We start from the raw sequence: 14827 nt of genomic DNA on the forward strand, positions 1-14827 counted from the left end.
AATACTTTAAGATTTGTTTCAAACACAAAGAGATTATGAAGTAGAAAGCCTTTAAAACTAAACTGCCTTTATTTTGAGGCCATCTTCTCATTTTACAATTCTCTACTTATAAATTTAAAGTCTGATTGAATGAGAAAGCTACAGTATCCCCACACTTATCAATTTACTATGTGGTTTATAAGATGATTTAGGTTTTATCATTTTTGAAAGAACAGTGAAGGACAAGATTAGTGGGTTCCTGGAGACTCTGATTCAACATTTGAATATTTGAATATAAACATTTGAATATTTTTCAAGGCACCACAGGGAATTTTAAGGAAACCTCTGAATTAGAGACTTTTTAAAGTCCCAATTCCAGTTTTACACTATAAAATACAATAACCATGTAAAGCAACTAGTTAGTAACAACAGGATGGTACTAGGTTAGTAAAGTTATCAAATCACAAATCTTGGAATATAAACACACTGCTTTGTGATGAACAGAGTAGCTGTTCTATCTGGTAAGAAAAATTGAAATCACATCCACTAGGAAGGCCTGATAGGCACTGAACACAAAATGAGTAACCAGAATTCATTCTTTTAATAAGGTACATTCTTCAAGGCACTTACTCACAGGGAAAATTAGAAATTACGTGATAAGGAGTTCTCATTATCTAGCTGTATGGTAATATTTTTCTTGTAGATATATGTAAACAATCTCTATGCTGTGATTAGATCTCAATTTTTACCCAAAGGTTTTTATGCCTTTCTGCAAAAATGGACATTAGGAATCAGGAGAAAATTATTAAGATTCAGATTTCTCTATTTCTCCAACTTGGCAATGAAGCAGTAACATGGTATGTCAAAAACACCTAGAACTAAAGAACAAATTTAACTCTGCATACCTTATCCATTTGTGGTTATTTACACAATAGTTATCTCCTACAGACTTCACAGAAATTTTAGAAGGCATCTGATTTTTTTTTAAGTGGTTGTCTCATAATATCCTTAAATTCCTTTCAAAGGTAAATTCTCCCTTGGGTTTCCCATGTTATGTCCCTTTCTGCAGACACATGTCAATGGAAAGCCAGAGGAATTACCTAAATAGGATGGAGAGAGGGCCAAACATAGTAGTCCAGGCCTGTGTCAGAGTTGAACCTCTTTTGGTTCTACCAATTCCCATCCCCATTTCCACCATGATCCCCTCCCAGCATGCATTATAGGTCTGCTTCTGAATGGTCCTATTTCCACAAAGCTACACATCAACAAGCAAAAGTTTCCTCTTATGTCGTTATTTCTACCTGCAATTGATTTACTGGCTCAACTTCTCTAACGTTCTTTGGAAAAGAAGTTACATAAATAGAAACTTTCTTCTGGTTAGGACATGTTGACTAGAACAAGGTTATCTTTGATTCCTAATATATTTTGAAAGAACAAATACCAACAATTAAACACTGAACATCAATATGTCTTTTGTTTTTTATTCTTTCAAGAAGAAGAAAAATATGAGAATAAGAAAACAAACAACTCTATTAAAAAACCGCCAAAGACCTTAACAGACACCTCACCAAAGAAGATATACAGATGGCAAATAAGCATATGAAAATATGCTCTACATCATATGTCATCAGAGAAATGCAAATTAAAACGACAGTGAGATTCAACTACATACCAATTAGAATGGCCAAACTCCGGAACACTGACAACACGTGATGCTGGTGAGAATACAGAGCAACGGGAACTCTTGTTCATTGTTGATAGGAATGCAAAATAGTACAGCCACTTTAGAAGACAGTTTGGCTGTTTCTTACAAAACTAAACATTCTTTTACCACTTGATCCAGCAGTTGTGCTCCTTAATATCTAATCAAAGGAACTGAAAACTTACATCCACACAAAAACCTGCATATGGATGTTTATAGCAGCTTTATTCATAATTACTAAAACTTGGAAGCAACCAAAATGTCCTTTAGTAGGTGAAAGGATAAATAAACTGCGGTACATTCAGACAATGGAATATTATTCGGCATTAAAAGGAAAAATGCTATCCAGCCATGAAAAGACAGAGTAAAGTTAAATACATATTACTAAGTGAATAAAGCTAATATGAGAAGGCAATATACAGTATGATTCCAATTCTATGACAATCTTGAAAAAGAAAACTATGGAGACAGTAAAAAGATCAGTGGTTGTTGGTGTTGAGGGGTGAATAGGCAGAGCACAGAGGATTTTTTAGGGCAATGAAAATACTCTATATGATAATTATGAATATATGTCATATACTTGTCCAGACCCATAGAATGTACAACACCAAGAGTAAACCCTAAGGTAAACTATAGACTTAGGGTGATTATGGTGGGTCAATGTAGGTTTATACTTGGTAAAAAATGTACCATTCTAGTGAATGATATTGATAGTGGTGGGAGCCATCCATGTGTGGGGTAAGGGGGTATGTGGGAAATCTTTTTACCTTTCTCTCAATTTTATTTTAAACCTAAAATTGCTCTAAAAAATAATAAGGTCTTAAATAAAAACAAATATTAATAAAAGGCTGAATAATTTATCAAAATATCACTATGTGCTTTTTATTCTCCCATCCATAGGTATTTTCCCCTCTCCATCCCAAGATTTTCTAAGCTATGTGTCCCCTTGCCTTTGCCTCAAATGTTTTCGTGTCCAAATATAAACAGAAGCTTTTGAGTACCCAGAATATAATACCTTCTCCTGGATTTTATATTCAAAAACTTAAACTCATAGAAGGAAATACTGAGTTTCCAAAGAAAAAGAAGAGAACGTTGAGGGAATTGAGGTAGGGAGAGGAGGAAGTAGGAGAGCTTCTCTTAAAGAGGTAGGGGACCACAGCTCATCTCCACACAGATGTATCCACATACCCTCTTTCCAAAAGGTGAGTAGCTTTCTTATGGCTCTTAAAGGTAACCTGTGGAAGAGTGATGGGCATAGAATACTAAGAATCATGTCCATGGGAACCTTAGGGAAATATCTTATGCCCAGTCTTGGCACAGAAATGACAATGCTATAATGTAACTTAGGATATGAACAGTTAAGACTAAAGACTGAGGGCCACAAAAAAGAATGAAATAATACCATTTGCAGCAACATGGATGGACCTAGAGATTATCATACTAAGTGAAGTAAACCCGACAAATATGATGTCACTTATATATGGAATCTAAAAAAAAAAAAAAAAAGATACAAATGAACGTATTTACAAAACAGAAACAGTCTCACAGACTTCAAAAGCAAGCTTACAGTTACCAAAGGGGAAAGGTTGGGGGGAGGGATAAATTAGGAGTTTGGGATTAAATATACACACTACTATACATAAAATAATCAACAAGGACCTACTGTATGGCACAGGGAACTCTACTTAATATTCTGTAATAACCTATATGGGAAAAGAATCTGAAAAAGAATGGATATATGTATAACTGAATCGCTTTGCTATACACCTGAAAGTAACACAACATTGTAAACCAACTCTATCAATATAAAAAAAATTAAATAAAAAAAGACTAAAGACCGAGGATATAATGTTCTGAACTGTAAAGAACTCTTAAAACCTTTGGGTGATAAAGGTGGCAGGGAAAGAGCCTTAATAATGATTAAGATTTAATTTCTTGGCAGTCCATCAGGATGGGAACTTGGAGAAAATCTGACCTGGAAAAATGAAGGGGATACAATAGTTTCTTATCGCCTCATGTTATAGAATAAATACTAAATTTTCTACCATAACAACATTAGTAGAAAAATTCCATGTATATACACCATACCTTTTCAGCTCAAGTTTAGACGACCAGACAGAATTCTTCCAGAAAACCACTAATCAATTTCTTCAATTTAAGTAAGGTCATCTATAGAACCATCAAGATATTTGATGCAGGGCTTCCCTGGTGGCACAGTGGTTGGGAATCTGCCTGCCAATGTAGGGGACATGGGTTCGATCCCTGGCCCAGGAGGATCCCACATTCCGTGGAGCAACTAAGCCCATGTGCCACAACTACTGAGCCTGCGCTCTAGAGCCCATGAGGCACAACTACTGAAACCCGCACACCTAGAGCTTGTACTCCGCAACACGAGAAGCCTCCACTCGCCACAACCAGAGAAAAGCCTGCGCGCAGCAAAGACCCAACACAACCAAAATTAAAATAAATAAATTTTAAAAAATGATATTTGATGCAGTGGCCACAGCAGAAACATGTCTTGTGTGCACAGTAAAGGGTATAAAGTATAACAGATTTCTCTGAGTAACACATAAAAGCCAATCATTTCTTTTCACTCAGTGGAACAAAACCAAAAAGAAATGAATTATAAAAATGCCAGACCTCCACTTCTAAAAGTATGTAATTTTGTTCTCACATGCATGGAAAAAGTCTAAACTTTTGAAGAGTCAACTCAATTCTTTGTATTAACAGTAGGCTATAATTTTTAAAAATAATCTCAGAGAGAATTTATATCTAATTTTAGAGTAGACATTTTCAAATTGACTATCTTTATAGGAATACTACAGTATAGAAGGTAACTATCTTTATAGGAATTTATAACTTACAAAGCCTGATACTGGAGACAAATCTAAGGAATAAATATAATGCTTGTATGTTTAATTATTTCTTATACACTGCACTTCTTGAAGGCAACAGATCATTCACATTGTAATCCCCTTTGCCCTAGTATATTGCTTTGCACATAGTAGGCATTCAATAAACTTGTTTTGAATTAAATTTAACTCTTTCCTTAAACTTCAGGTTCCTACCCAAAAGTAAACCTGTAGTAGATGATGTGGGTGCCTTTTTTTTTTTTTTTGCAGTACGCAGGCCTCTCCCGTTGTGGAGCACAGGCTCCGGGGCGCAGGCTCAGCCGCTCACAGGCCCAGCCACTCCCCCGCACGCGGGATCCTCCCAGACCGGGGCACGAACCCGTGTCCTTTGCATCGGCAGGCGGACTCTCAACCACTGTGCCACCAGGGAAGCCCGTGCATGCCTCTCTTAAATCCCTTTTACAGGTTAATATGCCCATTTCCCAGCTCTTCAAATTGCTATTGCTAACAGCTTGTACCTGTGACCTTCTCCAGAGCATTGCCTCAGCGGGAGATGCCTTGGAAATTATATCACTGTAATCACCCCCATTATGTCCACCCCAGGGGATGGCCAATGATTGGTCGATATGGGATACAGAGTCTGGTCCTCTTGCCTCAAAGCAGGACAGCTCCAGGTTGGACCATTTATGCCTCAGAGCCCTCTGAATCAGGTTAAGGCTAGACTTTACCCAAGACTTTATCATTGCTCAACTTCTCTGCCTTCCTTATCCTGCTTCCTTTACTCCCTTACAGATTTGTCCTGAAAATCACTTCCTCATCAACTCACATATACCTAAATCTGTGTCTTGGACTCTTCCTTTAATGAATGTGATCTAAGATACAGTGACTCTCGTTCTTGTTTCCCTCTCCCTCTCTCATGCGTGCACCATTCCATTAACACAACCACACCTTCCATAAATTGACTTCAGGTTTATTTCTGCTTAACTCTGCTTAATAAGTATTGACTGTTGCCTGGACTTCACCAAGCAAAGACAAAGGGGTGGTTCCTAAAAAGGCAGAGGGTCCCACACAGGCCTGAGAGGTTTTTCAAGAGAGAATCTTGGAGTTTGCTCCTGCAGTATCAAGACTATTTGAAAGTGTAGTTGCAATGCTGAACATAACCAATGTAAAATTCAACTAAAGGTCTAGATTTTAAGAGAAAATCAGGCTCCTGGCTCTATGGGAAAAATTCACATTAAAATTATTTGTCATTACTAATTATGACTTAAAATTGTACAGTAACTGGGAAGACCACTAAGATAAGAATCTGGTGACCTCAACACCAACAAATAAAGTATTTAGTTGGCTTACTGTGCAAAAGTTTATAGTAAACTTATATGTGAATATTATATAGATCACAAAATTTGATATTTGAATTACTACAAGATAAAACTTTTTCATGAACATCTAGTAAACAGAAGAGTTGACGTAAAGTATAGTTTTTACCAACAACAAGGATGGTAAAACAAATGACTACCTTCAAGAGCCAACTCAGTCAGAGGCTTACACTTCCAACTCTTGCTCAGTGTTGATAAATCAGATGACTTCAAGCTGCAACTCTATAATTCTCTTGTTCTTCATAGTCTCAAAGTGAATACAGAAGCTCCAAATATCACATTTCCACATCACTTTCAAAGACAAAAAAGCATGGGGAAGAAATCTTTCCCAGGAGCCCCCAGCCCATGTCCCGTGGCTCAGATCATTTTCTCTACGTGAAATGTGAACAAAATGGGAGGACATGGTGGAAAAAGTTTGGGGCCAGGCAACAAACAGTTCTGCTATAGTCAACATAAGTCAAGGAATCCCCTTTAGCAAACCTATTTCCAAGTCTCCTTCTCAAAGTTATAAACAGTCATTTGACCAAACTCAAAGCTTTTTCATCTCAGACAAGATACAGTGCTAGTTGTAAGGGAGAGATACATTCATTGCAATTCAAAGTTGTAGACAGTGGCATCGTATAACTTTTCTCAAATAAGGAAAAAGGCCTAAAAATAGAATTGCTTTCCTCTGCACATTTTACAATATTACATAAATGTCCACATATAACAGCTACTAGGTTCACGTTGTCCACTAAGAGGGGGCATGGGTGTAAAGTTAAGAGCACAGAAAGCCAGAGAGAGGTGAGTTCAATCTAGCATCCTTCACTTACCAGCCACGGACCTTGGGTCAGTCATTTTACCTCTGTGTGCCTCAGTTTCACTATCTGCAAAAGGGCCCTATCAATTCCTACCTTGCTCTTTTGAGGATGAAGGTTTACATTTAAAAAAAAAAAAAGCAGTTTCTGGGCCAGAGTAAGTAGTCAATAAGTGTTAGCTATTATTTTTAGTTCAAGACTCTAAAAGCTGAAACGATGATAGTCATCTAGCCAATTCCCATTCTCTCCCTCAACTAGAGCAAAAAAGTAAAAATGACCAGGATCGGCTTCATCCCTTTCCAACCTAAAGGTTTCTGAGAAGTTATGATTTACTGGTAAGCATTTACAGGCCTGAATGATCCCTTCAGAGAGACTTCCTAAAGCAGGCCTCCTAGAAGACTTGTGACTCACTGGACTTAGTTTCTATTATTCCCATGAACTGTAGTATGGAAATGCAAGAGGGGCTCATCTCATTTTAGTCTATTTTTCATTACCACTAATGGCTTTCACATGTCTTGGTCTGAGTGGTAGGTTTTGTGTATCTCTTGTTTCAAATGTAAAATAATTGCATGATTATAACAAACATAATTTCCATCCTGTAAGCCTCCTAGACAGCATCAGTTACCCATGCTGAGAAGGAAACAATATTTGGAATGCTTTCCTACATTTCAAAAACACTGTCATCTATGGTACAAAACATATTTTTATTAGTGAAATTCTTCTAGATGCTTTTTTCTCTGCAAAGGTACACCAACCACACGTTAGAGTGAATGGCTTTTCTAACCATACTAGTAATTTTACAATATAGTTTTAAATTTCTCTTTGCTATTCCAGTTATTATACCAAATAAACTATGTCATGAATTAACAATACTTGAGATCTTTAAGTATATAATTAAGAAATTATGGGCTTCCCTGGTGGCGCAGTAGTTGAGAGTCCGCCTGCCGATGCAGGGGACACAGGTTTGTGCCCCGGTCCGCGAGGATCCCACATGCGGGGGAGCGGTTGGGGCCGTGAGCCATGGCCGCTGAGCCTGCGCGTCTGGAGCCTGTTGCTCCGCAACGGGAGAGGCCACAACAGTGAGAGGCCCGCGTACCGCAAAAAAAAAAAAGAAATTATATAAGCCAATCCTCAGTTCCTAACCCATAACTGTCCTGTATTTCATTTTGTCTGAGTCCACTGGTGGAAGGCATCACAACGTACCTAGCATTAAACACCTTCTTTTCGGAACAGATATTTTTGGTTTACAGAAATAAAATACCATGAAATAAAGACAATAGTTTCCAGAGACATTATGAAAAATACATCCAGTAAGAAATTTAAGTCTCTCTCATAAAAAATGAATAAAAATGGATGAATTACTTAACCATATGGAACAATACAGATAACTACATTGCATGCTGTTATACCTAATACAATATATAATAAAAATATATGTCAGTCAGTTTTTGCTGCATAGCAAACAACCACAAAATCTCAGTGATATACAACAAAGGCACTTATTGCTTGCTCACTTGTCTGTAGGTCAGTCGGGCTTCAGCTAAAGGCCTGGCATGGCCAGGCTTGACACAAAGCTGTTAGATGATTCCAAGTCCATTCTAGATTCCAGGTCTGTGCCTTTCCTTGTCTTGGGCCCAACAGGTTACCCAGGGCATATGCTATCATGGAGATGACAGAAGAGCATAAAGGCAAGTCCAACATATATAACATGAAACCATTCATGTAAAATTTTTTAATAAACACAAAAGCAAAACCATGCATTCTTTACGGATATACACATGTATAATAAAGAATAAAAACATGAATGGAAATGGAATGACTTCAATATAGTGAAATGGAGGGAGACGAGATAAACCTGGAGTTTTAGCTATAAAGGTAAAACCTAATTAAAAAGAGAGTCCACAAAAAAAAATATGGCAAAATATGAACATCTCTTAAATCTCAGTGTGTGGTGAGTAAATACATGTCTATTATAATTTTTGTATATTCAAAATAATTCATAATTAGAAATTATAAATGATTTTAAGTTTTTGAAAAACAGCATAAAGACTAACCAATTGCCCATAATACTTCTGGAAAATACTGTTTCATGGGAATCATAGATTAATTGAGCTGAAACAGTATTTGAGAGAGTCTGAAGACTCTACAAATGTCCTCAGTAACTTAGCCACATATTAATAACTCTCACTATCTAGGACTTCCTCTCCTTTCATTGCCATCAGGGGCTTTGTTCAAAACATTTTCATAATTTATGAGAAATCTTGATGTTTGATGACAACTTTAACTGTGCAATTGACCACACGTACTGAACAATCTGATATTTTCTGGCTTTTTGTCATGCTTATAACTCCCCAGGGGTATTTTTAATACATGGAGATTGTAAGTAGCTAATAGAATGACAGCCAAATCTTATCACCTTCTTTGTTTTAAGGACAGCTCTTATTGGGTTGCAAACAGAGACTGAATTAAAATCTGGATGTGTCCACAAAAAGAGAATGCTCCAACCTGAAAATGGGGTGTTCGGCCAAACTTTACCTAAGGAAAGAGAGCTACCAACACGAACACTGAGTATATATGTTAGTATTTGTTTTACATGTATTTTCCCACAGAATCTTTGCGGGGAGAGTATCCCTTCCTCCATTCTGACTCTCAGTTGAAATTATCACTGTTGTCGTAGTCTCAGCTAAGTGTCTCGAAAACAATTTTAAAGACTGATTCATACCAATATGTAACCTATGTACACACCCCTGGAATTCATACCAATATGTAACCTATGTACACAGCCCTGGAAACAGGTGTAAAAACAAAGTTATTATACTGTGACTGAAAGTGAAGACTAGCTATAATTTCCTTCAAAAGACCGAAATAAAATAGTACTATAGTGTAGAGATACATGGAGATATTCTAAGGCAGTTCTATTTAGTAAATAAATTAATTAAGCATATTACATTTATTTAGAAAATGATTACAATTGTTCATGGATAACATTAATGAATTTGGAATTCCTGCATCTTAGAACAAATATGGCCAACCAGACAACTCAATGTTTTCCTTAACCTAGAGAAGGCAAATGAAGACACCAAGAGAGAGCAATGGCCCCACAATAGCACAATCTCACTAGATGATAAAATTTTAAGTAAGAAGAAGAATGGTCAAACATACATTATTGGGCAGGAAGTTCTATTTCCCCTGCAGGAATACATCACAGCCCCCGGACTAATGTATTCACCCAATTTCTCACTTTAAGCCCCAGAAGACACCAGCAAGTCTTCTTATTCCATAGAAGAAATTAATATTTTCCCTTCTATGTAGGCCTGTATCAGCTACCTACATAATACAACATACTAGAGGAGCCATGAATAACAGCATGGATTTTAAAAGCCTTCTAAGGCAAATAATCTCCCTTCTGCTCAGAAAACAAGGCTAAAGTCTCTGACAACAAGCATATAACTAAGTACTCTATAGGCACTATGCTCATTCAACAAGTATTTACTGAGCACCTACTATGTGCCAGATATAATGCTAGACCCTGAGGATACAGTTGATGGCAGGCAGCCTCTCACCCCCAGTAATCCCTACTCCCTGTTATTCATCTTGTGTAATCCCCTCCCCGAGTCACTAGATCCAGTGACTTCCTTTTAATGACTAAAAATGGCAGAAGTGATTGGATGTCACTTCCAAAACTAGAATATGAAAATACTGTAGCTTCTGTCTTAGGTTCATTCAAATTCTCTCTCTCTCTCTCTCTCACCAGTCACCCTAGGGAAAGCCAGCTTGCCAGGGACAGAGGCAGCCCTGGCCCACATAAATTAGCTTAGAAGTAGATCATCTAGGCCTGCCAACAACCACAGGAGTGAGCTTGAGAGGAAATCCTTCAACCCAACTTCAAAAGAGAGCTTGAGCCAGAGGTACCCAGCTATACCACACGCACATAAATCCAGACCCACAAAAACTATAAGATAATAAATGTTTGCTGTTTTAAGCTGCTAAATGTGGGGGTAATTTGTTAAGCAACAATAGAAAACTATTACACTATGATTTACAACACAAACAAGGTCCTTGCCTAAGTGCAGCTTACAAATGAGCGGGTAGACATGGATAATAAACACAGACATAGATAATACAATTTTGTATAATTTTAAATGCTATGGGGAAAGTAAAACAAAGTAATGGGATACAGGGTGACTGTATAGGTGGGTGGAAAAAGAAGATCTCTCTGTGGAGACCAAAGTGAAGAGGATCTGAGCAAAAGGATATGTGCTACTGTAATAAATGAAGAAGTAGATATGAGAATCCAGCTATCTGCTGTTAAGCCAAACATTAAAGAAATTTGCAAAAATGTAAAGCGATGCCATTCTTTTCAGTAATTTTTTGTTTTGAAAAATAGCTATTTTCAGTAAAATGTGATATGTACTATGTATTATTGCTGTCTTTAAATGAATTAATATTTTTCAATTTTGAAATTTTGTTTTAATTTCTAATATAATAAATCTAAATAGTTATAGCGCACGTAAACAAGGTCTTTTGAGGATCCTCAATAATATTTAAGAGTGTGAAGGGGTCCCAAGACCAAAATAAGTAAGAAAGCTGGTGTAGGTCATGTTATGGTATGGGGTATGGATCTTACGTGAAGCTGAATGGGACTAAACTCCACTGAATGTTTTTTAAGCAGATTGATATGACCTGATTTAAATTTTTTAAAGATTATTTGGTGTTCCATAAGGAGAACGAACTATGTGGGAGAGAAATGTGGAAATCTGTCAGAACTTGGCAAATAACTACCCACGGATATTTTCATGTGGACCTAAGGAGGACAGCTCATAAACTGAGGGTTGAATTTTTTACAATAGAAAAAAAAAATCCCACACGAAAATAACTTATATCTCTATTTTGCAACTAAAGATTTGCTGGTGTCATATTAATAAAAGATTTGCTAGTACCATATTAATAAAAATAAAGGAATAAATGAATCCTGATGATTTAGACGGCAACATGGAATTTCCTTTTCACTTGTTCCTCAGACCCTAGTGATTTGTTCCAAGCCTTCATGTTGTGCTCTGTGGACTTTACCTAGGCACACCATATAATTTCTAAGCAAAATAGCAAAATTATACTTTGGTGACATTTTCTACAAGACGAAACAATCAGAAAACAGGGCTACCTGCTGGCTGCATTCAGCTTTGCTTTTGCCGTTATGAAATGCATGCTTCTATAAACTGGCAGTAATAGAATTTCATCTGCCTTATAAATAGCACTTTTCGAGATGGATTAAATGTTACCTCTAACAGTGGTGTGCCACAGAAATAGAAAACAAACAAATCAAACCAAAAACCCTCTAATTTTTGCATTGTTGGATGAAATGTGGTGGGGTTTTTTTCTGCCAGGTATCAACTCACAGAAACAATAGGATCTAACTTGAAGTTCTAAAAAGTAAAAATTTCAATTAAACCGAATTACTATGGGTGTTTCAGATATCTTTCCTGAACTTTTCTGCCAACACTAAGGAATACCCAATGCTGTTGATGACTAATAAGTCTAGCTTGATTTCTCTCCCACAAGTAATGTTTCAGGAAATACAGTTAAAATGCTAGGAAAAACAGAAATTATACGTCTTTCTGAACTAAGTGAATTTCTGACCTTGCTCATATCCTCCTTTGTGAATTAATCAAGCATTGAGGTAAATGCCTACCTAGTGTAGCCTAAATACAATATCACGTATTTCTCATTACCTTCAGTAATTTCCCTTACTTTACAAGACAAGAAAAGGAAAGGAAACAAAGGAAAAACCTCTGATAATTTTTTTTTTTCCTGAGAAGCAAAGACAAAGCTGATGGCATCAAAGAATAAAATGTAACAGCACAAAGAGAAGTGAAAATCTGTTAAGGATTTGGTGTAGTATTCCTGAATTGGTCTACAGAATACACTTTTGGCGTAAATTTCTCATCCTGTCTTTCAACACTGAGAAAAGCAAGCAGAAGTAAGATCAGATTTTTTACTTCTCTTTGAGCCAACTTCAGGCAAGCAGTTTTAATACAGCTATTGACCAGTGGCAGAACAGAAATTATTTTCATGGACATGTGATTATGTAATCAAATGTGGAATAAATGCAAACAAACTTGATAATAAATAAGTACAGCTTCTATGAAATGAAAGCATAATTATTTTTTATGCACTCTTTGTAACCCAGTGGAATTTACCAGAGCAAATTTTAAATAGTATGTTTGAAATAGCACTTTATTTGCAGAGATTCATTCACGCAAATTTTCAAAACTGTATTTAAAGTAAAGCACGTCAGGCTTATTAAATTATTTGCCTGATAGCTAGAACAAGGAAACCCTGGAAGTTGGTTTAATTCCCTTCTATTTCTCCCCATCCCACATCCTTTTCCTTCACTCTTACTGAAAAGCTCTCAAGACCTGACTGTTCCAGCTCTGTAGGGTACTAATTGCCATATGAAGCAGGAAGACTTAAACAGAAGAAGCATTAAGGGTGCCAGGGCCAAGCACCTTTGGTGTGTGGCAGCTGCCAGCATCATGTGATTTTAAAAGTTCCAAAAGTCTTCGCTACCCGTCCCCCGACCCCGTCCCAACTTTTGCACACTGGCTTCTATCTCAGAGCCAGAAATGTCTATAGGTTCCACTCTTTGACCCAAGGAAGTACAGACTCTTGCCTAAATACCAGTATTGCAGAGGAGAGATAGGATAGCAAGATTTAAGTGGAAGGGAAAAGAACTGTGAATTGACACATTAGTGGGAGACTGCAAAATTTAAGCTTATTAAAGTTGAAATGTCATCTACAATATATTTGTATGGGTAAAATAGTACAGGGTCACTAGACTAGAACCTTGGTAGATAAGTAACATAGTGAGTATTGGTGCTCACTTAGTGGGGAAAAGTGAATCTTCCCACTGGAGCAAAAATCCAAAGTCTTGAAGCAAAGCTGATTCAGGAGCTACAGAGAAAGCCAGGCACCAAAGAAGCAAATCAGGTACACATCAGAGGAGTTTTGCTCTGTGGGCTTATTAAAAGAATCATGCAACCTCCTATCTGATAAAAAAGAGTATGATCAGCTTTGCACTAAAACGTGGCCTGGAAATGAAGTAGATTGTCCAGTAGGTTGGCACTAAGGGTCTGTAACTTAAGAGAGAATACTGGACTGGTCATTTAAGATAAAAGAATTACCCACAGTGAGTTGATGGAGGAGTGTGAAGAGGCAACATCACTAGCAAAATATATTAAAGAAACTAGGACAGAGGACATAACTATAAAGACCAGGAGTAGGCACTGAACCAGAAAAGGGGCAAGAGAAGGATTTAGGGAAAAGAGGAGCCAGAAGGGTGTAGATAACTAAAGAAAGGAAAGAATTTCAAGAAAAAAAAATGTGTGGACAACAGTGTCACCAGAAAGAGAGAGTTAAGCAGAATAAAGACTATTAAGTGATGCTAGAAGAGCAAAGTGGAGGGCATTGGTGAACTTTCAATGCATAGACTCAGTGGAATAGGAAGAAGCATAGGCTTTTACTGAAGACAGTAAAAAGTGAGCATAAATAGGCAAGAAGTGTTCTCACCACAGATCCCTCCAGAAAAGGAACCGGGAGAAAGTTAACTCCCTCTCTAAAGTAACAGATATTGGCTTCTCCTCCAGAAACTTTTGTTAAGGAATGAAGGATGTTCCTCCAAATACTCCCCACTCCATTCCATCCTACCAGCCGACCCACCTGGCAACACTATTTGCCTTCTAGCAGTTTCCCATTCACAGGGTCTCAGTCCACTCCTTTTCTGCACCAGGCCTGGTGGTAAGAATCACTCCTCTCCCTATTTTCAACTAAATCATCTACTTGCCTCTAGATCAGGGTTTCTTGACTTCTGCGCTACTGTCATGTTGAATCCTGTAATTTTTGGTGGGGGTGGGGATTCCTGAGCACTGTAGGATGTTCAGTAGCATCCCTGGCCTTTCCCTGCTAGATGTCAGTAGCATGCTCTCCTACAGTCCTAACAATCAAAAATGTCTCCATATAATGCCAGATGTTCTTCTGGGACAAAATACCTCATCCCCACATCAAGAATCACTGCCATGGACACCTCTGTCCACTGATTCTCCCTGAAAGCCGGTACAGACCCCT

The sequence above is a fragment of the Delphinus delphis genome, chromosome 3, assembly GCF_949987515.2.
Source record: "Delphinus delphis chromosome 3, mDelDel1.2, whole genome shotgun sequence".
In the NCBI taxonomy this organism is placed as follows: Eukaryota; Metazoa; Chordata; class Mammalia; order Artiodactyla; family Delphinidae; genus Delphinus; species Delphinus delphis.